The sequence below is a fragment of the Lathamus discolor genome, chromosome 2 (assembly GCF_037157495.1).
Source record: "Lathamus discolor isolate bLatDis1 chromosome 2, bLatDis1.hap1, whole genome shotgun sequence".
NCBI classification, from domain to species: Eukaryota; Metazoa; Chordata; class Aves; order Psittaciformes; family Psittacidae; genus Lathamus; species Lathamus discolor.
Window position 1 is genome coordinate 157,027,220 of NC_088885.1, and position 24,102 is coordinate 157,051,321.

At 50.5% G+C, this 24,102-nt stretch overlaps 1 protein-coding gene across 7 annotated transcripts in view; it reads right to left on the bottom strand.

Moving 5' to 3' along the window:
* PTP4A3 (protein tyrosine phosphatase 4A3) overlaps positions 1-24,102 on the bottom strand; it is a 45,528-nt gene that overhangs the window by 13,359 nt on the left and 8,067 nt on the right. The window contains exons 1-2 of one of the 7 annotated variants that reach the window (XM_065669035.1): positions 18,636-19,046; positions 18,144-18,264 (exon numbers count right to left, since the gene is read on the bottom strand). The exons of 3 other annotated variants lie outside the window; for them this stretch is intronic. The gene's annotated coding sequence lies outside the window, so the exon portion shown is untranslated. Of the gene's footprint in view, positions 1-147; positions 245-18,143; positions 18,265-18,568; positions 18,590-18,635; positions 19,047-24,102 lie in introns of those variants that run through there. 3 more of the 7 variants (XM_065669034.1, XM_065669039.1, XM_065669037.1) reach the window with 3 other exon arrangements.

A 24,102-nucleotide genomic window follows, 5' to 3' on the forward strand; every position in this document is an offset into this window, starting at 1 on the left:
AACCCATCACCCCTTGTCCTATGACTACAGTCCCTGATGAAGAGTCCCTCTGCGGCATCCTTGTAGCCCCCTTCAGACACTGGAAGCTGCTCTGAGGTCCCCACGCAGCCTTCTCTCCTCCAGGCTGAACAGCCCCAACTTTCTCACCCGATCTCCATACAGGAGGTGCTCCAGCCCCTGATCATCCTCGTGGCCTCCTCTGGACTTGCTCCAGCAGCTCCATGTCCTTCTTACGTTGAGAACACCAGAACTGCACCCAGTGCTGCAAGTGGGGGCTCACAAGAGCAGAGGAGAGGAGGAGAGGGGTAGAAAACAGACCAGAACAGAAGTTTCTGAGTAGTCCCATGTATCAGTTCTGCACATACCTACTACCACTGCCAAGTATGACCACAATGAGCAGGTCTAAGAGGCTTGGTTGCACATAAGGGGGCCCACCAGCACCACTACCACTGTTACCATCACCACCACTGCCAAGGAGGACTGGTCCCAGCACACAGAGCCATCCCCAGCCGGAGCCCGGCCACAGACAAGCCCATGTGCTGGGATTTCCTCTGGCCGCATCCGCACGGAAGGAAACGGGAGAGATCCGGGAGGAGAGTGCCGGAAACACAACACCCCGCAGGAGCCGGCATCTGGGGGCAGAGGCTTAAGCAGCCACCGGCACATCCTGCTCCAGGTGCAGAGCTGGAAAGAGCAGAATGGGATGTGCTGGAAAAGCCGGCTGGGAACCATGGGGGAGGCAGCAGAGTGGAGCAGCACCAAGGACCATCTGCCAGGGAAGTGCTGTGGGGCTTTTCCTCTAGAGGTTATTGTCTTGGTTGTTTCTTCTGCTGCAGGGGATGTTTTCTGAGCAAAGCAAGGATTACAATTGCAGAGGTGCAGAGGGAGAGCGATGGGGACCTATTGGCAGCCCAACAAAAGGCACCTGCAAGATAAACTAGGTCATGCATCTTCCTCCACATCCCTTTTGGCACACGGTAAATGCTGGCTTACATGTGAATGTGCAGAAAAGAGCTGCACTGCCCCTGATTTTACAGCTCCAGTCAGATTTAGGGAGTTTGACGGCATTTAGGGAGCGGGGAAAGATGCTGGGATGATGTTGGTGTGGAGATTTGCCAGAAGGAAGCACTTAGAAGACTGGTAAAGAGGAAGGAATGGGCAGGGTGAGCCAGCAAGACAGTTTGATAAAGAAAAAACAGTCTTCCCAGCACTGTGCAAGCTGGGAATGCACCAGGGGCCCTGGTAACATGAGTGACCCCTTTTTAGCTCTTATTTGCAGCTTTTTTCTTTGAAGAAGCCGGGGCACTGCGCGAAAGTACCCAAAACGAACCTTTTGGAGTTGTTTTCCCCCTCACCTGCTTTGGTTGCAGTCCATGACCACAATGGGACATTGACCCTGTACTGATGCAAAGATGCCTGTGACAGTCACTGGTCCTGGGGCTGCCTCTCCTGTCCACTGCTCATGGGCAATGTGCTAGAGGAAATGCAAGATGCTCCAGGCACACCTTGAACAGACCTTTAGCTGCAATTTCAGGTTTTCCACACACATGCAACCTCCAAGCAGCTGGAATTCGAGGTCTAAAAAATGCAAAAAGGAGCATAATCTGTTATTTTCCTAAGGAGCATCCCTGGAGCTGCATTTCTGCCTTGGTTTTGAAGCATGAGGTTATAGAAATCATAGAAGCAAGCAGGTTGGAAAAGATCTTTGAGATCATCCAGTCCAACCATTTCCCAGCACTGCCACGGCCACCACTAACCCATGGCACTGAGGCCTCATCTACATGGTGTGTGAATACTTGCAGGGACGGTGACTCCAGCACTGCCCTGGGCAGCCTGTTCCAATGCCTGAGCACCCTCTGGGGAAGGAATTGTTCCTAATATCCAATCTAAACCTCTTGAGGCCGTTTCCTCTTGTTCCATCCCTAGTCAGCCACCATAAAAAGCTCATAAAACCCCCACAAAGGTACCAATTGTTCAGCACAGGGGGAAAAGGACCCCCCCAGCCAAACCCAGTCCCCCACCCATCCTTCCCACCCCATGGGCAGCGCCATTCGCAGTGAGATCCTGGTTATATGATCCGGGATATCCCCTCTGCTGCCTTCCCCCAGCAGCCACAGGGTGCAGACGTCAGAGGCTTTTCCTGGCTTGGGTTTGCAGGGAAAGAGGGGGGTCAGGAAGAAAGAAGGAGGTGGAAGAGAGGCCAAATCCATAGGGAAAAGTAATAGGAGGCTTCGGGCTGGCTGCATCCCAGATCTGCAGAGGGAGTGCCCCAGACGGGCTTTATAGGGGGGGTGAAAGGCTCGGGTGTTTGGGGACAACTGGTCCCCACGCTCCGGTGCCTAATGCACAGGGATGTCAAGCACCCCAAATACTGGGGGCCAGCTCCCTGCATCCTTCAGGGATTTCTTTTTGGCCAGAGGAATCAGGGAATAAAGCAGCAATTCTGCATCTGATGGGGTATTTCCAGGCTTCCTGCCTTGTCCAAGAGCATTCTTGGAAAGACAAAACTCCCAAAGCAGCTTTTCCTTGCCCCAAAACACACATAAGGAGGGCAAGCTGACCGCAGTGGTCCCCTCCTGATGACTGCCACTGCTATGTGGCTCTTCCATCTCAAATCTCTGTTATGGCTGAACATCTCATCTTTTCTTGTGGTTTCTTGCAGCATTTAATGAATTTACTGAATTTAAATTGACTTTAATGAATTTAGTAAATTTAATACTTGTGGCAAGTGCCTGAATGGCAAAATGTGGTGTGAGGGAGCAATTCCTTTCAGAAGAAGCACCAGGAGCATGGGCAGAGCAAGATCTATTTGGAAATCTATTTCCCCATTTAATGGCTACATCACCACGAGATGTCCCTACACCGCCTGGTCCTACCTCCTCATCAAGCCAACAGCAGCGCTGACCAAAGGGCACTGCAGCCCCTTCTGTGTCATTGATGTCTTGCTCAATTCCCAACACCAACTGGCTGCGGTGGCTTTGACGGATGTTTGTTGACAAAGAAAGGGGCTCCAGGGGACTCAGTCTACCCAAAGGGCAGATTTTGACCTGCCGATAGCATTGAAATAGTGCTCCATGGCATGATGGGGATGGCGACAGGATGGGGCAGAGATGCTGCATGCAGGTAATAAGTGCTCTCGAGGGCTACTAACAACAGAGAGACAACAGGGGAAACACAGTGGGTGTCAGCCAGGATAACCAAAAGCCATGGAGCAAGCACAGGGAGATGGGTATCCCTTGTCCTTCATGGGATGCTGCAGGGTCTGACAGTGCCCAGGCATTCTGCAGAACCCCGGAATGCTCATCCCACTGAATCCAGGTCCTCCAGAGAAGGTTTTCCTTGCAAACCCCTTCCACACACCTCCTTATCTCCAGCAAAGATCCATGGCACAGCTCTCTGGTTGTATTGGGACCACTGCTCTGCAAAGCAACGCATCAGCAAGGCTTTAGGGACAAACGTGGGTACCTCCGAGCTGACAGTTTTGGATGCAGGACTACAGGCATGGCCTGATGCTGTGCCCTCTCCTACCCCACTGCACTGGACAAACTGGTCCCCAGCAACGGGGACAAACTGGTCCGAGCTGCTGCTGCTCTTGCGCAAACCAAGGGGCACTGAGCTGGCAGCACCGAGGTGTCCCCTGCCTGCGGGTTTACAGAGCAAATAAAGGTGGTTTTCCTTCAAATAAAGGATCAAAGGGATGAAATGCCACGTTGAGTGGTGCGGTTGATAAGCTGGAAGGGATTGCGTCTGGAGGGACTTTGATTGGCTTGATGAGTGGGGCCATGTGAACACCATGAAGTCCAACAAGGCCAAGTGCAAGGTCCTGCAGGTGGAACAGGGCAATCCCCAGTATTTTGAATGCACTGAGAGCAACCCTGCACAGGAGTTCAGGATGCAGGTAGATGATAAATGGGATATGACTTGGCTATGTGCAATTGAGCCCAGAAAACCAACCGCATCCTGGGCTGCATCAAAAGGAGCGTGAGCAGCACCTTGAGGGAGGGGATTCCCTCCCTCTGCTCTGGTGAGACCCCACCTGCAGTCCTGGGTCCAGCTCTGGGGTTGCCATCACAAGACAGACCCATGGACCCGTTGGAGTGGGTCCAGAGAAGACCACAAAGATGCTCTGAGGGCTGGAGCAGCTCTGCTATGACGAAAGGATGAGAGAGCTGGGGATGTTCAGACTGGAGAAGGCTCTGGGAACATCACATCCTTTCAATATACAAATGGAGCTTATAAGACAAAAGACTTCTTGCTAGGGACAGGACAAAAAGGAATGGTTTTAAACTGAAAGAGGATAGGTTTAGTTGAACATATGGAGGGAATTTGTTATGAGGAGAGTGCTGAGGCGCTGGCACAGGTTGCCCAGAGAAGCTGTGGCTGCCCATCAGGTCAGGTTGGATGGGGTTTGGAGCAACCTGTTCTAGTGGAAGGTGTCCCTGCCCATGGCAGGGATTTGGACTGGATGAACTTTAAAGGTCCCTTCCAATCCAATCCATTCTATGATTCTATGACTCCCCGATGGCTAGGGTGGCACTGTGGCCCTTTCCTAGCAGTATCCACATTGTCTTACACCCAGCTTGCCTCTTCACCAGGTGGTGTCCAACCTGGATTCAAGATTAACCAAGGGATTTAAACACCACGCTGGAAAAGGACTCTCTGAGCATTACAAAAATGGACTGAAAATGCCTTAACACCAGACTCCTACAATGCTGCAGCCTGGGAAGTGGTCCCAGACTGCAAAAATAGGCTCCCCCATTACAATTAAGCCGGTTTCCTTCTGGGTTGCAAACTAGAAGCAGAAAGCAGGCTACTGGCACTCCGGATGAGCACGTTTTAAATCACAGCCTCAGCTGCCACGCAGTGATGCTCTGGATGCCAAGGCTGCTCCCGGATGCTGTTTGAGGCAGAACCACCTAAAAGAGGATTGATGGAAAACTGCAGAGATGCCAGTGCCTCTTTTCACTTAAATGAACTGCTTTTGATACCCAGGATGAACAGTCATCGAATCCTATTGCTGTCATTCACAAGAAGGATTTCGGGCAGCGGCTTTATAAATGCCAGCAAATGCCTTGGCATTTTTTCAGCCTGGAGAAGAAAAGCTGCGTGGAGACCTCATAGCAGCCTTCCGGTAACTGAACAGGGCTACAAGGATGTTGGAGAGGGACTCTTTATCATTATCAAGGATCTTCATCAAGGATGCTGGAGAGGTACTGCAGCAATAGGACAAGGTGTGATGGGTTCAAACTGAAACAGGGGAAGTTCAGGTTAGATGCAAGGAAGAAGTTCTTTACTGTGAGGGTGGTGAGGCATTGGAATGGGTTGCCAGGGAAGCTGTGAATGCTCCATCCCTGGCAGTGTTCAAGGCCAGGTTGGACAGAGCCTTGGGTGACATGGTTTAGTGTGAGGTGTCCCTGCCCATGGCAGGGGGTTGAACTGGATGGTCTTAAGGTCCTTTCCAACCCAAACGATTCCATGATTCTATGATTCTAATGTCCCCCGCCAAAGAGCAGCAACAAAACTGGTATGATTCTGTTATTCTATGAAACACTGAAAGGTTTGCAAGAAAGCACCTGACTGCTCCAGAAATGCCCACAAACGCTTACTCATGAGCATTTTGACTTCGTTTCATCGGGATATTTGCATAGAGCTGGTGCTACCTTTAGGGAAATGCAAATTCCCTGCAGCAAGGGAAGCGTTTGAAGGCGCTGGCTGCTCAGACACGCTGGGCTTTTATCACCTGAAAATGAAATAAAGACTGAGATCTGAAGCCTCCCCACCCTGCTAAGCAGGAAAACTTCCTCAGCATCTACAGCCGGATCCAGCAGGGACAGGACAGGCAGGATGCGGTGTTTCATCCATGCTCTGCACATCCTCCCCAGCCCCAGGGGTAAGCTTTAATGGCCTGGAGACACGCAAGCTGCTCCGGCTCTGCTTGGTTTCCCTGCTGCAGGATGGTCTCAGAAGCGTTTTGACACCCTGGTGTGGGTGGCATTTCCTGGCCACCCTTGCTGTGCTGGAGCAGGCTCTCATCAAGCTGAAAGCAAACAGCTTTCCCATGGTAAATTAAGCTGCAACCCCAAATTTAGCACTGCTGATGAAGCCAACAGCCAGCTACTGATGATAGTAAATGGTTCTGGAGATGCACATCTCTCAGTGGGGGAAAGGCAGAAGAGGTGAATGAAAAAGCAACTCCAATAACAAGGAAAAAGCCAAAGCTGCTGTGCAAGGAAAAGGCTCCTCACACAAGACACAAGAGAGGCAAACCCAGCGAGTCTCATTCCAATGCAGTGATACTCCAAGCATCTCAACTGCGATGGAGTTGCTGTCGTGGGCTTCAAAAAGCTACACCATGGGGCACCACAGTCAGGGGTTAGAGTGCTGGGCAGCATCCTGTCCCAGGTGCACCCGGGGAGGATTTTTCTCCTTTTTCCTGCTGCTTCCTAAAGAAACAGGCTGCAGCAAACAGAAAACACAACACTGAGGAAGATCTACAGACACATGGCAGGAGCGCAAAATACCCGGCACCGGTGTGGGTTGTTGGGGTCGGTCTCTTGTCCCAGGTACAGGACAAAAGGAAATGGCCTCAAGCTGCGCCAAGGGAGGTTCAGATTGGAGATTAGGAAACAATTTGTTCACTGAGAGGGTGCTCAGGCATTGGAACAGGCTGCCCAGGGCAGAGATGGAGTCACCACGCATGGAAGTATCCAGATACCATGTAGATGAGGACCTCAGTGACATGGGTTAGTGGCAGCCTTCGCAGTACTGGGGTAACATTTGGACTTGATGAACTTAAAGGTCTTTTCCAACCCAGTTACTTCTACGATTTAGGGCTCTATCATTTTCCCTGTGGTATGGAGAACCAACAAAATATGCACATTCCTGTTGATATACCTGGCCCCACGCTGAAATCTGTGCTATTTTAACTATCTTAGCAGAAAAACAAGACTACTGCTCAGCCTGGAGAAGACTTCGTGAGACTTTATTGCAGCCTTTCAGTACTTAAAAGGGGCCTATGAGAAAGATGGGGAGAGACTTTTTAGCAGGGCCTGTAGTGATAGGACGAGGGGTGATGGTTTTAAACTAAAAAGGTTTCCAGATCTACAGTAAGTGTCATTCATCAGATGGAGTACATCCTCTCCACTGTCATTAGCATGCCCTGGCCAGGCATTTACAGATCTGGGACCTGTTGAAGAGGGTCCAGAGGAAGGCCACAGAAATTATCAGAGGGATGGAGCAACTCTCCTATGAGCAAGGCTGAGAGAGATGGAGTTGCTCAGCCTGGAGAAGGCCACCTTATTGTGGCCTTTCAGTACTTAAAAGGGGCCTATGAGAAAGATGGGGAGAGACTTTTTAGCAGGGCCGGTAGTGATAGGACAAGGGGTGATGGTTTTAAACTAAAACAGGGGGGATTTGGGCTGGATGTGAGGAAGAAATTCCTTACAATGAGAGTGGTGAAACACTGGCACAGGTTGCCCAGAGAGGTGGTGGATGCCCCATTCTTGGAGACATTCAAGGTCAGGCTGGATGTGGCTCTTGGCATCCTGATCTAATTGAAGATGTCCCTGCTCATTGCATGTGGATTGGGCAAAATGAACTTCGGGGGTCCCTTCCAACCCAGCCCATTCCACGATTCTGTGTTTCTGCAGTGCCCTGTAGGTGCTGTGCATCAAGTACTCAGCAGCCAGCACAAAGGATGCTTTGCTATTTCAGAAATAATTTGAATTTGGCACCACGCATGACAACCAACAGCAAAACCTGCCCAGGGATGGGCTGTCCCATTGCTGTCCAGCCCAAGGGAGCACAGACAGGGCATGGGGCTCATCCACTACAGTGCAAAGTCAAGCACAAGGCATGAGGGCATTGAGATGCCAAAAGCCACCTTGGTGAAGGCACCCAGGAGCTGATCTCACTTTGGGAGAATTCTTACCAAGAAAAGAAGCAAAAAAAAGATCATTTCCAGCTTGATTCATTCCCAGTGTGTCTCCCTGGGAACAGAAGCAGTACTGGCATGGCCCTATGGGCAGCGCAGGGACTGGGACAGACAGCCAAGGGCTGCTAAATGAATGCTGTAATTAAACACCAAGGAATGGTGAGAAATTCCACTGCGTGTTCCCAGGTGGGAATTTCCCTGGCATTTGCTTCTATCAGCTTAATGATAGAACACTTCCCACCCCATTTCCAGATCTACAGTAAGTGTCATTCATCAGATGGAGTACATCCTCTCCACAGTCACTAGCATGCCCTGGCCAGGCATTTACTAGAAGCACAATAGAAAGACTTCCCTTCAGCTCTACTCATGTGCTGCATTTGCTCCACCCAATGGTGGCACCTGAAGGACTTTGGGGACCTTGCCAAGAGGTTTCTGTGAAGGACTGGAGACATTGACTGACCTTTCCCATGAAGCTGGACTCACATCTTCCCTGGCTGAGCCTCTGCAAGCCTGCAGGACTGCAGTGATCTGCATTGTGATGGATGTGCAGAGGAGGCCACGAGGATGATCAGGGGCTGGAGCACCTCCTGTATGGAGATAGGCTGGGAAAGTTGGGGCTGTTCAGCCTGGAGAAGAGAAGGCTGCGTGGGGACCTCAGAGCAGCTTCCAGTGTCTGAAGGGGGCTACAAGGATGCTGCAGAGGGACTCTTCATCAGGGACTATAGTGATAGGACAAGGGGTGATGGGTTCAAACTGAAACAGGGGAAGTTCAGGTTAGATATAAAGAAGTTCTTTACTGTGAGGGTGCTGAGGCACTGCAATGGGTTGCCCAAAGATGTGGCGAATGCTCCATTCCTGGCAGTGTTCAAGGCCAGGTTGGACAGAGCCTTGGGTGACATGGTCTAGTGTGAGGTGTCCCTACAAGGGGGTTTGGAACTGAATGGTCTTTAAGGTCCTTTCCAACCTATACCATAGAATCATCCTATGATTCTATGACATACCAGTGAAGCCTTCACCTAACTCAACCACAGAGGGGCACTAGCTGCAGGTCTGCACCCAAGGGATTGGCACGAGTCTTGCACAGGGGTAGGAATAGGAGATTTTGGTAACTGCCAAGGATTAACGCTGGATTAACTTCACCAGCACAACCGCAGGCAGGAGCTGGGCAGGAGCATCATCACGGGCACTGCTGCCTCCAAAGCTGGTGACAGCATCACCAACTCACCAGCATCCCCCCTTGTCTTGCACCCACAGCCCCAAAAGGATGAGGACGATTTCCAGCAGCTGGGACCATGGATGCATCCCTTGATGCCAGGGCACTGATAAAACCCCAGTCCCTGGCCCATCCACTTCAGTAAAGCAACAGCAGCTCAATGAGACTTTAGCACATGCCAATTTTAGCAGCTTGGGGGAGGAACTGCTGCCCTGCTGCATGTGTGACACCTCTTCTGTGTTTGTATCTCTAGCAGAGCTGCAGGCATATATATTCCAATTTGCTTAATGCCTGAAGACAGTTGTGGGGAACATAGAGCCATTTATAAAGTAATAGAGAAAATAAATCAGTGTTATAAAGGGAAACAGAGAGCAAGAAGCCTTATTTTGGAACAGCATCTGCAAAAAACCCCGCAGGACTAAGATGTGCTGATAAAAACTGCACCCACACATGGGAAATCCCTGTTCTAACCCCACTCCAAAGTGTGCCATGAAATAGCAAAGCCAGGCCATAGGCTGCCCCACTGCCTGCACTTGCCCATCACTCACTGCCAGCCTGGGCTTGTTATTATGGGGGGAAAGGAGTAAGATTATGTGGCTTTCCTGAGCAAAAGCACTTTGCACATTTGCCGTCATTTAGATGGGCTTCAAATGTGCTACTTTCTTCAACCTTCATTTTTAGAAGTGATTTATCACTCTCCTACAGTTTAGCAATGAGCAGTAAAGGGATGGAGGATGCTCAAGAGCAGCTTGGGGATCCATAGCAAGATACATTCATGTCGAATTAACCCAGCTTGTTAAAACACAAGATTCTGAGTCAAACTTTCAGTCCCCAAATCACGCCTTTTCCAATGAGTTCATTTTCAGGAAGCTGCCCCATACGCTCGCCTCGAATACTGTTTGTCTCTGGCCCGTGTCCATTAAACCAGATAATTGGGGAGTTTATAAGTTCATAACTTGAACTGAAGTCAGAAAGTTTCGCCTTTCAGTTTCCAGAGCTGATTCACGGCCAGCCTGGCCCGAAACGTGGGCTTGCTTCGAGTTCACTGACATCTCAGAGTTCATCTGCAGTTTAAAGCAATGCTCTGCTCCTGCTTCAAGTCTGCATTCTCATCCCAGTCAATGCTGATGTGTACTAGCATGGTATCTGCGCAGTATCTGCACTCCCTAATGCCTGCGTGGACCCATTGTTGACCTTGCTTGAGAGAAATACCCCTGAATTTGCTTTGCTAGAAATCCAGATGGATGTCATGGAATGATTTTGGACCTGGAGCTGGATATTGTGGGGCTGCCCTGTGCCTGAGTGATCATCACAGAATCATACAATAGTTAGGGTTGGAAAGGACCTTAAAATCATCCAGTTCCAACCACCCATGCCACACTAGACCACGTCACCCAAGGCTCTGTCCAATGTGGCCTTGAACACTGCCAGGGATGGAGCATTCACAGCTTCCCTGGGCAACCCATTCCAGTGCCTCAGCACCCTCACAGTAAAGAACTACTCCTTATATCCAGTCGCCTAGTATCCTTGATCCTAAGTGCAGGTGGCAGAGCTGGAGCACACCACCTTGGACTTTTATGTCTGAAGTGGACACCTAACTATGATCCTACGATATGAGCTTCCCCAAACTGAGCTTTTTCCCTTCTCTGCTATACCAGTACAAGAACTCAAGCTTCCTTATTTCACTGAACCCGGCTGTATTTCTGGCCTGCAAAGTCAACAAGAGGAGCAGCCAGCTTCTTGGCTCCCTTGGAAACTTTGGAGTCCAAGAAAAATCAGACGAAACGGTCGAATACGCTCAAGCTTGTTCGTCAACAGTCTGATTTCTGAGGGACCTGACCCCGCGCTCAGGCCGAGCGATGCTGCACCGACAGCAATATTTTTGGGTCCTGTGTGAAATACTCCTGCAACGGCCCCGCTGCCAAGTCTTGCAAAAGTTCCCAGGCTGAGGGGTTGCTGTTGGATGTAGGGATGGAGCATCCATCCACCGCAGGGTTCATGGGAGTTGCTGCAACATCTTAGGTCACCAGGGAAGGGTCAGGAGTGGGGAGGAAGATGCACCATGTTAAATACAACTCAATAACAGCACCAAAATACATATAGACAAGTGCCTAATATCTCACATCAACTGTCACAGAAGGGTTAGAGGGTGGAAAGAACCACCTCAACCTCCCCAGTCAATGAACATCATCATGGGCATCCCGCCATTGATGGCTTGGCACCTTCACAGAAGCATCACCATCGGCATCCCACCATTGATGGCTTGGCACCTTCACGGAAGCATCACCATGGGCATCCCACCATTGATGGCTTGGCACCTTCACGGAAGCATCACCATGGGCATCCCACCATTGATGCCCTGGCACCTGCATGGACATCCAGTAGATGAATCGCCACACTCTCTCGTCCCTGACATGCCTTGATGGACAGACATGATTCCTGGTCCTGGCTACTGGGATTGTGCTCCTCTCAGGAAACTTAGCATCTAAAGTATATGTCTAGCATTAAAGGATATAATTTCCTTTGTCTTTGCCCTGCCCAGGGTCACTGAAGGACACAGACCCATATATAGGTCATCCCAGCCCATTCTGGAGACACAGATCTGCCTTCCCAGATGCCCCTTCTCAGCTCCAAGCAGCACCAAACTCTTCCATTGGGGTCCTTCATGCAACAGAAAAAGTAGCTTTTAACCCCAAGAAAAGGCCATTGCCCTGAATGCTTCAAGAAACCTTGTCCACAAAGCCCATCTGAGGCATGGCACACTGTCACAGCCCGGGGACAAGGCATCTGGCCGAGCCCACGCAGTGGAAAGTTCAAGTGGCTGCTGTTTATTTGGCTTTGAGGGGAGCAGTCGCCCAGCCTGAACATGGGCCAAGCACCTTCCCATTGCAGGAAACACTGTGGGAGTCTTTAAATAACCCCCAGTGGTCAGGGTTTTGGTTTACAGCTTCTCTGGGTGGAAACTCAACCCCTACCCACGTCTGCTTCAGCTCCTTCCTGGTTATAAATGGCAACTGCTCACCCCCCTGCCTCCTGGGTCTTCAAGTTTATACCCACCAGACCCATGTGCCTTGTGCAAGATGAATTCTATGTCCTACAGTCAAAGCTTCACCTTGCTCTCATGCAAATTAGCAGCTCCCTGGGGCTCTCCTCACCCTCCCCATCCTGCCATTAACATCACAGAATCATAGAATAGGTTTGGGTTGGAAAGGACCTTAAGATCACCCAGTTCCAACCCCCTGCCATGGGCAGGGACACCTCACACTAAACCATGTCACCCAAGGCTCTGTCCAACCTGGCCTTGAACACTGATGGATGGAGCATTCACAGCTTCCCTGGGCAACCCATTCCAGTGCCTCAGCACCCTCACAGTAAAGAACTTCTTCTTTAGATGTAACCTGAACTTCCCCTGTTTCAGTCTGAACCCATCACCCCTTGCCCTATCACTACAGTCCCTGATGAAGAGCCCCTCTCCAACATCCACACACAACATCTCATCATACTTCAACATCGACCTGCATCCTTTCAGCACCACCATAAGGTGCTCTTCACCTCCCTGTCACAGGGCTGGTGCGTTGCCAGTTCATACGCTTAAACTCAAGAATAAAGAATGAAATCCTTCCCCTGGGGCAAGCAGAAAATGCCAAGATCAGGCTTTCTCATGTATTTCCCTGGAGGACTGGAAGCCAGAATCCATGCCAAGAACCTGGACTGAATGGGTCACCCAGCAAATCCCACTTTACTGATGGAAAGTTCCCAAACGCTGTTTGCTGGGAAGCCTGGGTACTTTGGGATTTTGGCAATGCAGCCTTGCCAGCACTCTGGGGGATAGAAATGAGGTTGTTTTTACCTATAGCTGTCATTAACAGATTAACTTAAAATGACGGCTGCTAAGAGGAAGCTCCAAAAACAAGCAAAATAAGCTTTTTACAGTCAGAAAACAAGACCCTGCCCTGACCTCCTCTTGGGCAGATTCACTGGCACACAGCAAAACAGGGGTTTATTTTAAACTCTGCTTGTAAAAAGTAAAGAAAAAGCTGCTGCCTTGACAGTTAAGTCAGGTAAGGACACAGGGCAGCTATTCTGCCTTAGAAATAAGCCTGCTCTTGTATACACGTGTGTTAAAATAAGCTTGAAATGTAGTAAAAAAAGCTCATGAAATGTGCAAAAAACAAACAGGGCTAAGCCATGCTTCCTTTGATGCTTCAGACCTGCACAGGGGGTGCTAACTTGGACCCCAAACCCCTTTAGAAACCAATGCAATGCTCACACAATTCCATTTTCAATGCTTGCAGACTTCTTGTCCCTTGAAGGAGAGTCTAAAAATGCAAAAAGGAACATAATCCCGTATTTTTCCCAAGGACCATCCCTGCAGCTGGCACTTCTGTCTTGGTTTTGAAGCATGAGGTTATAGGAATCATGGAATCACAGAATCAGCCAGGCTGGAAAAGACCTTTAAGATCATCAAGTCCAACCGTTCCCGAGCACTGCCAAGGCCACCACTAAACCACGTCACTGAGGGCCTCACCTACATGGTTTGTGAACGCTTCCAGGGATGGTGATTCCACCAGTTCCATGGGAAGAAAGAGGAAGGAGAGGTTAGGGTGGGAATGGCAACCCATGTGCAGTGAGAGCGCTTCCCATGCTGCCTGCCTTCTCCGCACCATTGATATGGGTCATTTATCTACTTGTCTCTGTCCTCTGCGCCCCAGGAGAGGAGCCAAGCACAAGGGCTGTAAAAATAAATCAGTCTTGGCTATGGAAGGGCAGGTGCAAGGGGAGAAGCTATTTTTAACCCCTATTCCACAAAAGGGGAATGCCGGAACTCCTCCGAGAGGGACTTGCCTGGGTTTAGATGTATTTGGAGGCAGTGGAGGGGACTGGCTGGTGGCTAATCCTGGTGCTAGAAGCTCAGGGCCAGGGCAGAGACACCAAAGCATTCCTGCATCTGCTGGGGAAGCAGAGAGGCAGACAGTGGCTGTCTCCTCCCTGCATGGCTGCGGGGGATACAGGTGGCACAGACGTGATGCTTGCGGCTCTCCATGACCCAGGAAAGCTGTTGAGATGTCTGAGCAAAGTCCTGGGGATGGATCTTCCCACTTATCTGTTGGGTTTCCATCCTGAGGCAAGCAAAAGCCAGGTAAACCATAAGGAGAGGAGGTGGGGATGTAACATATGATAAATCATGACTCCAAGGGGACCCATTGCTGCCACCAGATAGAGAAGGTGTGCATGACTTTCTTCCATGGCAGCTAGACCCAGACAAGCACCCTGCAGGCTTTGCACTTTGTTCCCTCTCTAATTAGCAGAGAGAAAGGGCAGCTTCCATGTGTGTGGAGCAAACCAACTTCTGCAGGTATCTCCCCATCCATTATGTTGACTCTGACACAAGCATGGGGCAGTCGCCTCCCTATATTAAGAGGTATGGTAGGATAACTCCTGCATACATCAATTGCACTGGAAACAGGTAATTTCAATCTGTTTCTGCTGAGACTGTTTTCATGCTTTAGGACCCTTCCAACCACCCATGGCACCACAGTGTTAAGCAAAGTCCTTGGCATGGAGATGGCGAGCAACAACCTTAAAGAGCTTTGGCAGCATCCTACCAGCTGAAGGAGACAAGCACAAGGAGCACATCCCAGTAATGGAGGTGGCAGAGCACTGCATGGGTAGCTTCACCTAAAGCTTGACTATGTGGTTTGGGGGGAAAATGCAAGTCCAATACATTTGAATAAAAGCTAGAATATCAGTTTGCACTGAGGGCTGCTCAAAGCCTTGTGCCACTTGCTGGGGACTCTTTGTTCCATCACAGACCAACCACCCAAGAGTCAAAGAGCTGGTCCATCACCCCCTGGAGGGATTCAGGAAGGACCAGCTTCCCTGATGGAGGAGGCAAAAGGAAACTTCAAGGCATTTGCCTACTGTAAGTGGAATATACCAAGTGCTGAGGAGTCAGGGAAGCTGCAAGATGAGCTTCCAACAGCTACCACTGGCTGGTGTCTCTGTGTCCATCCTGGCATCCACAGTAGCAGCTTTCCCTACTGCAGACAGGGGATGGTTCAAACCTCTCATAAGCAGGCTCTGCAGCAACCCAAGAGTTGGTTGCTGCAACATCAAGTCTGAGAGATGAGGAGCACATGAAGGATTTAGCAGGACCTGACATCTAAAGGGTGGCTAAGGTAACTCTGTCAAAGGCTGGCATTCAAGACTCCTCCATCCAAGGAGCCAAACAGCCCCAGGCAGGCTGCCCCAGGGGGACTTCTGGGTATACCACATAAATCTTCGACCTCATTAAAGCTCCAAAGACCACGGCATTCAGCTGCTGACCTTCTCCAGAGCAGAAAATGACAAAACACTTCCTGTTATTTATAGCAGCTGGAGAGCCTGATGGGAAAACCCCACTTGTGAAACATGGGCCGCTTGCCACGGTTGCTCTGCAATGGTCAAGCTGCTCCGAACTCCTGCCCATGGACTGCTCCATCGCCGAGGCCACTTCACCCCAGCTGAGAAGCTGCACAAGAGGAACATGTGCATGGATCGTAGAATCATGGTATGGGCTGGGTTGGAAGGGACCTCCGAAGTTCATCTTGTTCAATCCACATGCAATGAGCAGGGACATCTTCAATTAGATCAGATTGCCAAGAACCACATCCAGCCTGACCTTGAATGTCTCCAAGAATGGGGCATCCACCACCTCTCTGGGCAACCTGTGCCAGTGTTTCACCACTCTCATTGTAAGGAATTTCTTCCTCATATCCAGCCCAAATCCCCCCTGTTTTAGTTTAAAACTATCACCCCTCGTCCTATCACTACCGGCCCTGCTAAAAAGTCCCTCCCCGTCTTTCTCATAGGCCCCTTTTAAGTACTGAAAGGCCACAATAAGGTGGCCTTCTCCAGGCTGAGCAACTCCATCTCTCTCAGCCTTGCTCATAGGAGAGTTGCTCCATCCCTCTGATCATTTCCGTGGCCTTCCTCTGGACCCTCTTCAACAGGTCCCTATTCTTCCTGTCCTGAGCACTCCAGAGCTGGATGCAGTACTCCCTCAGGTCATGTTTGCACAGCACAACTTGAGTTAGGCAAGTTGAGCATTCCAGGAGAGGGGACTTCAGCTGTTTGGCTCACCTCTATGAGTACCTCTCCTAAACGTGACTCCAAGGTTGACCTTACCTTGGAGGTGATTATCAGCTCTCTAGGAAAACTGAGGCACAAACCCTTTGCCCACCTCCACTGGGTGCTATCCACCTCCTCAAAGCATGGTGGGACACACGCTGGCAGGTGTGTTTGCTGGCAGATGGATTTCCACCACCCTGGCATTCACCAAGGGTGCTTTCCAGCATGCTCAGTCATGCCAGTGAGGAAACCTTGCAGCCCAAGGCAAGCTCTTCCTGCAATGGGATGGGCTTCACTGCAGGCTTGTTGGGCAAGAGCCTCCCAGCATCGGTGATGCTCAAGATGAGCGTTTGCTGTCGTGCTGTCAAGGAGCATTCCCAAAGCTTCTGTCTTGGATTAGAGCCAGTGAGGGCTTTCTGCTCGTGTCCAGGTCAAGGGAAGCAAGCAGCTCATCATGAGCTGCTGGTGCTTTCCAGCCGTGGTAGGAGAAGCTGGTTCTGGAGCTTACCACAACAGCAGCTCTTCTCTATACTGACAGGACAAAGGGTGATGGGTTCACACTGAAACAGGGGAAGTTCAGGTTGGATATAAGGAAGAAGTTCTTTACTGTGAGGGTGGTGAGGCACTGCAATGGGTTGCCCAGGGAAGTTGTGAATGCCCCATCCCCGGCAGCGTTCAAGGCCAGGTTGGACAGAGCCTTGGGTGACATGGTCTAGCGTGAGGTGTCCCTGCCCATGGCAGGGAGGGTGGACCTGGATGATCTTAAGGTCCTTTCCAGCCTAACCTATTCTATGATTCTGTGAAGTGCTGTGATGGAACCCATGGCCGTGCACCAACCACTGCCCTGCTACAGCCTAAAACAAGTCACTGGGCTGTGCGAACAGTAGGGCAACAGTGTCACAGAATCATTAGGGTTGGAAGGGAGCTCTGCAGATCATCTGCTTAATGAGCCTGGACCTCTGAAGGTCATCAAGTCCAACCGACCTGCGCAGGTAGGGCCACCCAGAGCAGGTTACATAGGTATGTGCCGAGGAGGGTTGCGAATGTCTCCAGAGAGGGAGACTCCACAATCTCCCTGGCAGCCTGTTCCAGTGCTCTGCCACCTTCAGTGTAATAAGTTCTTCCTCATTTTGAGGTGAAACTTGTGTTTTAGTTTACAGCCACTGCTCCTCGTCCTGTCACTGGGCACCACAATGCACCCAGCAAGTGCTGCATTGGCCTATGTCTCCAATGCCAACACAGCCATCAGCAGCTGCTGAGATTTAGGGTCATTCTGGGAGCAACACAGTCACACTCCTGTACTTCACCTTCATCATAAAGCTGTTGCTCCTGCCAGGGCAATAATGCTTATCCATGACAGGATTCAATTTGGGTTGGATGGAACCTTTAAATATAATCTAGTTCCAACCCTCAGGCCATGAGCAGGGACATGAAACTACATCAACAGAGCCCATTTCAGCTCTTTCTCAAGCAGCTACCTGGTGCCTGACTTCTTGGAGGGCTCCTCCTGTCCTTTGCCACAGCTCCACTGTCAACTTACCCCACACTCATGTAGTCACTGTGGGGACTGAGACCCCCGCACAGCTCATCCTCAGCAACAAACCCCCAAAGCAGAGCCATGGCCAAGACCTGAGGGGCATCTCCAAAGAGCCCAGCCAGATCTTCTCCCATGGAGATCTCAGTCCTTGTGATGGACAAGCCCCTTCTAAACAGCCCCAAGCAGTTTGCCTGCAACTCCAGTTAATAACACTGTATTTTGTCAACAAAGTTAGGTCAGCAGCAGTTTACAGGCTTCACACTGGTTAACCTTTTTCCACCAGACAAGCCCAGGGATATTTTGACTCCCTGCCCTCGAGAAGTTTATTTGTGTAGGACCCATCCACTTACCAGCTTCCGGCATGGAAAGATGCACAAGGACAGTAACTGCTTTCTAATAGCTGGGGAAAGGCTTCACGGTTGTGGCTCCTCGGCACTGAAGCTAGAAAAGCAAAGCACCTGCCAAAGCTGCCTGAGAGAGTCCAAGAGGCTTGTAGTTAGCTTGGGAGAGAAATGAGGGTGAGTGCAACAGTGCAGCCATCACCCCTAAATAAAACAAGATCTTCTGCAGAGAACCCGGTATTATTCTTGCTGAAGGCAAACGCATGGACTGGGGTTATGGAGCTCCAAAAGAAGACCCAACAGAGAGGGCACACCACAGAAAGCCATCCCCACTTCCAGCCTTTTCCACATCCCACCACCCAGGAAGAGATAACCCAATACGAAACCAATCCAAGCATCCCCAGTGCCCTCCACAGCACAGAACCACATCTCACCATCTGATGCTCCCAGCATGTTAAAGCATCAGCAGACACAAAGAGGAAGATCAATGAAATGGGCTACCTTAGCCTTTGCCTGACAAGGATTTGATGCCTTCCAGAAGACAATCTCCCACATGTGGGATGCATCTTCCACCGCAGGACCACGGGATGCTGCAGCTCACAGATGCTTCCGCTCCAGGTAGCCCAGAAACTTTCCCAGTGATTTGAGAGGTTTGGCCAAAAGGGATTTGCCTGAGGCTCCCTGGGCTCTCCTGGCAAATGATTTACAGATGCTGCCTCTGGCTGGTGCGCTCTCCACCCAGACAGAACAAGCATCTGGCAGGCCCATTATTTAAGAGGCATTAGTGCCTCGCGTGGAGGGTGTGTTCTGGAGAGCCTGGAGATTTATTGTCCAGATATAAAGCTCTGTCTGAGCTCTGTCCCGCGAGCACAGTAAGGGAAAAGCAAAGAGTTTCTTCATACAAGAGCCTGCTTATCACAACTGCAATTATTTGCACACAGGAGGGCAAAGGCACCCCAGGGTGACACGGGGAGGTGACACGGGGCTGGCTCCAGAGAGCGCTGCCAATGAGAAGGAATGGCCAACCCGGAAAGGGGAAGAGAAAGCTTGTGCCTTTTAACAGCAGTTGGGATATTTTCCCCGGCACATTCCTCTCCTTCCAGTAATCTTGTGGGAGCCTGGAAAGACGGGTTGTGAAACACAATTCCTCCTCCTTGGACAAAGCGGCCCTGGATGGGGGCAGGACCAATGTCCACCACATTGCAAACGCCAAGACACCCATAATTAAACTGGGTGGTGAGGAGAAAGCCTTTTCCACCATATACCTCCACCCTGGGCTGGCTGGTCCCTGCAGCAGGGTGGACACAGGCAGAGCTTCTCAGACTGGAGCAAAAGGTACGGTATGCTCAGTGTGATGCAATATTTACCTCTTCTTGGGGTTTGGATTGAGGTCATGCATTGACATCACTTTGGGCTGTATTTGCTCATGGACAGAACGTTAAATTCCCCCAGGCTTCAGAGTAAATCCCGGTTCAGAGCACTACAGGATCATGGAATCATGGTTGGAAGGCCCCCCTGGTGAGGTGAAACTTGTGTTTTAGTTTACGGCTGTTGCTCCTCATCCCATCACTGTGCACAGCTGAAAAGTCTGACACCCTCCTCTTGGCACCCACCTTGGAGATACTGATCTACATTGATGAGATCCCCTCTCAGCCTGCTCTCCTCCAGACTAAACAGGCCCACCTCCCGCAGTCCTTCCTCATAAAAGGGATGCTTCAGACCCTTGAGCATCCTTCTGCCCTCCGCTGGATCCTCTCCAATAGCTCCTTGTCTTTCTTGTACTAAGGAGCCCAGAACGGACACAGTGCTCCAGATGTGTCCTCACCATTAGGACCACCTCCCTCGACCTGCTGCCACCCTCCTCCTAGTGCACCCCACAACAGCCTTGTAGAGTATCATCTACCAATACTCCCAGGTCCTTCTCAACTGAAGAACTCTCTAGTAGGTCAGCCCCAGTTTGTGCTGGTACTTGGGGTTCCTCCTCCATACACTTGCCTTGTTGAACCTCATTAGGTGTCTCTCTGCCCAATTCTCCAGCCTATCAAGGTCCAGGAAGGCCACCAGCTGGAAGAAAAGCCCAGTGGGATGCACTGCTTCCTGGGTGGCTCCTCCAGGCCAAGCAGGACCTTGTCAGGAGTACCTGACATCTCCATCCATCCCACAATGGGCAGGACATCAGGTTGCATCTCACTAGCAGCTCATGTAGACACTGGTTACAGCCACGTGCCGGGCTGCTGGTGGTGCACATCCATGCCCTCACCCACCTCTGGTTCCAATTAAAGCCACCAATCATTTTGGCATGAAAACCCTGCACCAAGCACGTCCTACATTGGGCTCACTAACACTGGCCAGATGTGGTGCTCCTGCAGGTGCCACGGTGGCCACAAGCATGCAGGTGGCTTTGCAGGGGGGAACTATGACAAAACCCACTAAGTTGTGGGTCATTTCCATCAAACCAAGTCTTTTGGGCTGAGGAAAACTGAACTGAGCCGGTTCTGGATGCTTTACTGGGCTTGGGTGAGGCCCTGGGGCTGTAATGGTTTTATTTAGGGCGTGCAATAACCTTTGGCTCCTATTGTATTTGCATTTGCCAGAAAGACAGTTGGTCTGGCTGGATTAAAGCCGGTCATAATTACATGCCAATGCCTCCTCTGTAGCGAGGAGGGGCAAAAGGGAGAAAGAAAACCACATGTGCATCCCCACACACAGCACTTGGTGTGGGGACAGCCCCTCGCCCTCCCAGGAATCCGGCTTTAGCACTTTGGGAAGTTACTGACAGCACAGTGCAAAAAGGAGGAGAGATGTGGAAATCGCTCCTGGTGTCAAAATGTGTTTCATAAGCAACCAGCCATATCCCCTGAAGGACTCCCTCTGCTTTGACCAGCCACCAACCCAACAAGAGCCTTCCCCGCTTCCCCAAAGGAACGTGCACAATTCAAACCAGATGCTCCAAAACGCCTGGTTGAAGACATTCCCTTTCATCTGATAATTGCTGCTTCCGAGGAAGGAGATCTTAAGGTCCTCAAACCCTCTTGAAGGATCGAGTCACCTATTTTTGTCCCTTTGGGGCTTGAGAGCATCACCAATTTGGGCATCTGAGCCATGTTGCTGCTCCTCATCCCCTCTGTCTAGCAGTTAATAGCTGGCCTTAGCCTCCTTGCCAGCAGCGGCATCCCTGAGGCTGGTTTACCATCAGCCCCATGCAATCCCACTGCAAGGGGTGCCACGACGCCACTGAGATGGGCTCCTCTATTGCTGGCTGGGCATGGTGTAGGAAAGAGAGTTTGGAGGGGCAGAAAAATAAGGTCCAAAAGGCAAAACTAAGATGTTATTTTCAGTAATAGCAGTGGTGATGCCTCCATCTGAAACCGCAGCAGAAGGAAATCCCCCTCCTCATACCCATAGCTGCTATGGGTATGCTCCCCCAAAGCATTCTGACTTACGCAAGCCTGAATTTAATTGAGGCCCATTTGCACTGAGGATTTCCTCTTGTCCTCTTCAGTCGCTGCATTTCTAGCTTTGACAAATAAACAGCCAAGTCCTCAAACCTCAGGCTCTTTATTGCTTGTGGTTCCTTCCCCTTCATTTCTAAGAAATGAATAACAGGAGCAGAAGGTTGCAAAACACACACACTGGCCACCCCTGGCTTTAAATACAGCAGGAAATCAAATAAATGGGGAGAGAGGAATGAGGAAGATCGACTACAAGGAGAAAATGCCCAGCTGCACCCACCATAAGTGCTGGAAGCCGTGGATGCTGATTTAGGCAGCGAGAAAACACAATGCAAAGAGCAAAACCAACAATATCACCGATGCAATGAACTCCTGTGCTGGGGTTGCGGCTGCAAAAGAGCCCACAGGCTGCTTGGAAAACACTAAAGATGAGAAGTTAATGCCCAATGTGATGTATTAAACAACCACAGCCTGGAGAAGAGGAGCTCAGGGTCAAAAATCACTAAACATGGCAAGATGTGATGGGATCTGCTGATTCCCTCCCAGTTATCTGCTGCTGATCCTCAGCACCGCATTAGCATCGCTCTCCCCGACAGCAGAGACAAGCGTTAGTGTGTTATAGCAGCCAAGCAGCTTCACTGGAAACCATGACAGATGAGAATAATCCTGCTAATAACCGCAGGGCCCAGCTCCTCCTCAATGATGCCAATTTACGTGTGGTTTAATAAGGGCATGGCATGACGGAAGGACACTGCAGGGGAATATCAAATCCTGCCTCAAATGGACATGCGCTGATGCAGTTGAGATTGGGCAGGGTGAAAAAAACATGAACAAAAATAGGTTCTTAACTAAAGGAAAACTTGGAGGAAATAAGGAGCGGGTGAATGATGGCACCCAGAGTATATTTTTGGCACTATCCCTGGAGACATTCAATGCCAGGTTGGATGTTGTTCTGGGCAACGTGATCTAGATGAAGATGTACCTACTTATTGCAAGCGTGTTGGACTAGATGAGCTTTGAAGGCCCCTTCCAACCCAAACTATTCCATGGTTCTATTCTACCTCCATCAAAGGTATCAGCTGAGCTCTGCCTGCCAAGGAGAAGGTAGGGGTCCAAACTGGGATGCGCAAACCAGCACCAAGACTCAAGCCCCCTTGGTAGGGTTTTAATCAAAAGATATTGCATCCTGGATGGTCCGACACAGCCAAACGGGGGTCAGTGGTAAAATACACATGTGTATGTTTTACTCTGATGAACTTAAGTGCTGTAAATCCACTTCAGCCTTTGAGCAAAGGGCCTGGCACAGCTACGCACAGGAAACTCCTGCTTCAGAAGTCCAGGGCTGAGATTAGCACTAGATTAGCAGGGCTGGAGTGTGAGCGGTTACACTGCTACCCAAGGGTGTCAAATGAAAGGAGAGGGAAGGGTGTTACTGAAGGCTGCACTAGGGATAAAACACCTCATCCTCTGCTATGCTAACATGGCTTTTGCATTGCAAATGCTAACAAAATTAGATGATGGCTTCGAATCCGAGAACCTGTGTCAGCAGGAAGGATGGTCAGCCTGTCCCTTCTGCAGGTTGGGACCATGTCTGGTGAGGATGTCAGAGGGAGTAGCATGGATTTTCCTCTGTCAATGGGAGGACAAGCTGCAAAGGGAGTCAATGGGTCTGTCTCCACTGCAGGGATTGGGAAGCCTAGATGCCCTTACACCCATTCTCAATCAGGAGCACTGGGGTTATTATGTTGGCAAACCTAGGGCACTTGGTATAGCCTGCCAGAGAATAAACACCAGAGCAGGGAAAAAAGCCATCGGAGCTAAAAGCCAGTACACAAAGAACAAGGCCAAATGGGTACAAGTCATCCACAAATAAATTTAAGCTGGAAATGAGAGCAGTTTGTATCCGTGTGAGCAGCAAGGCTCTAGCAGCGGCTTTCCCGGAGGACTTGCCAGGGTCAAACGGCTCATTAGCTTTAAGAAGGAAGCTGGCAGGGGGGTTGCATTGCAGCTGCCTGTAACAGGAAGAGGGGGGGACCAGCCTTTAGACCAGCCAGAAATCAGTGGTGGCCTTGGGGTTTCATCATGATGTGAGTCTTTTGCCACAGCTTCCATCCCGCCTGTGCTGGTGGGGTACAGAGGGATGCAAACAGCGTCTAGGAGAAAGGGAAGCTGCACAGGGAGGGGAAATAGAGAGGCACAGCTCCGTTTTTCCAGCTGACAGGAGCTTAAACACTGGCTGGGATTTGGGCTCAGGGCCCTCCATGAAATTCCACTTGGCTCATCTTAAGACAGCAGCTCTACTCCCCGAGCACCCTATGAGCATTTCAATAATAGCAGGAGGAATCAGACCTACTCGTCAAGCGTGTTGCTATTTGTGCAAGCACTGTGTACCGGAGGGAAGCTTGACGAACAAGTCCCCCTTTTTATAGCGCCCTGTATGCTGGCAGCTAGCCTGCAAATTAGGAGGAATTCAGAGAGAAGCAACAACAACAACAACAAAAAAGAAGCCTAAGGGG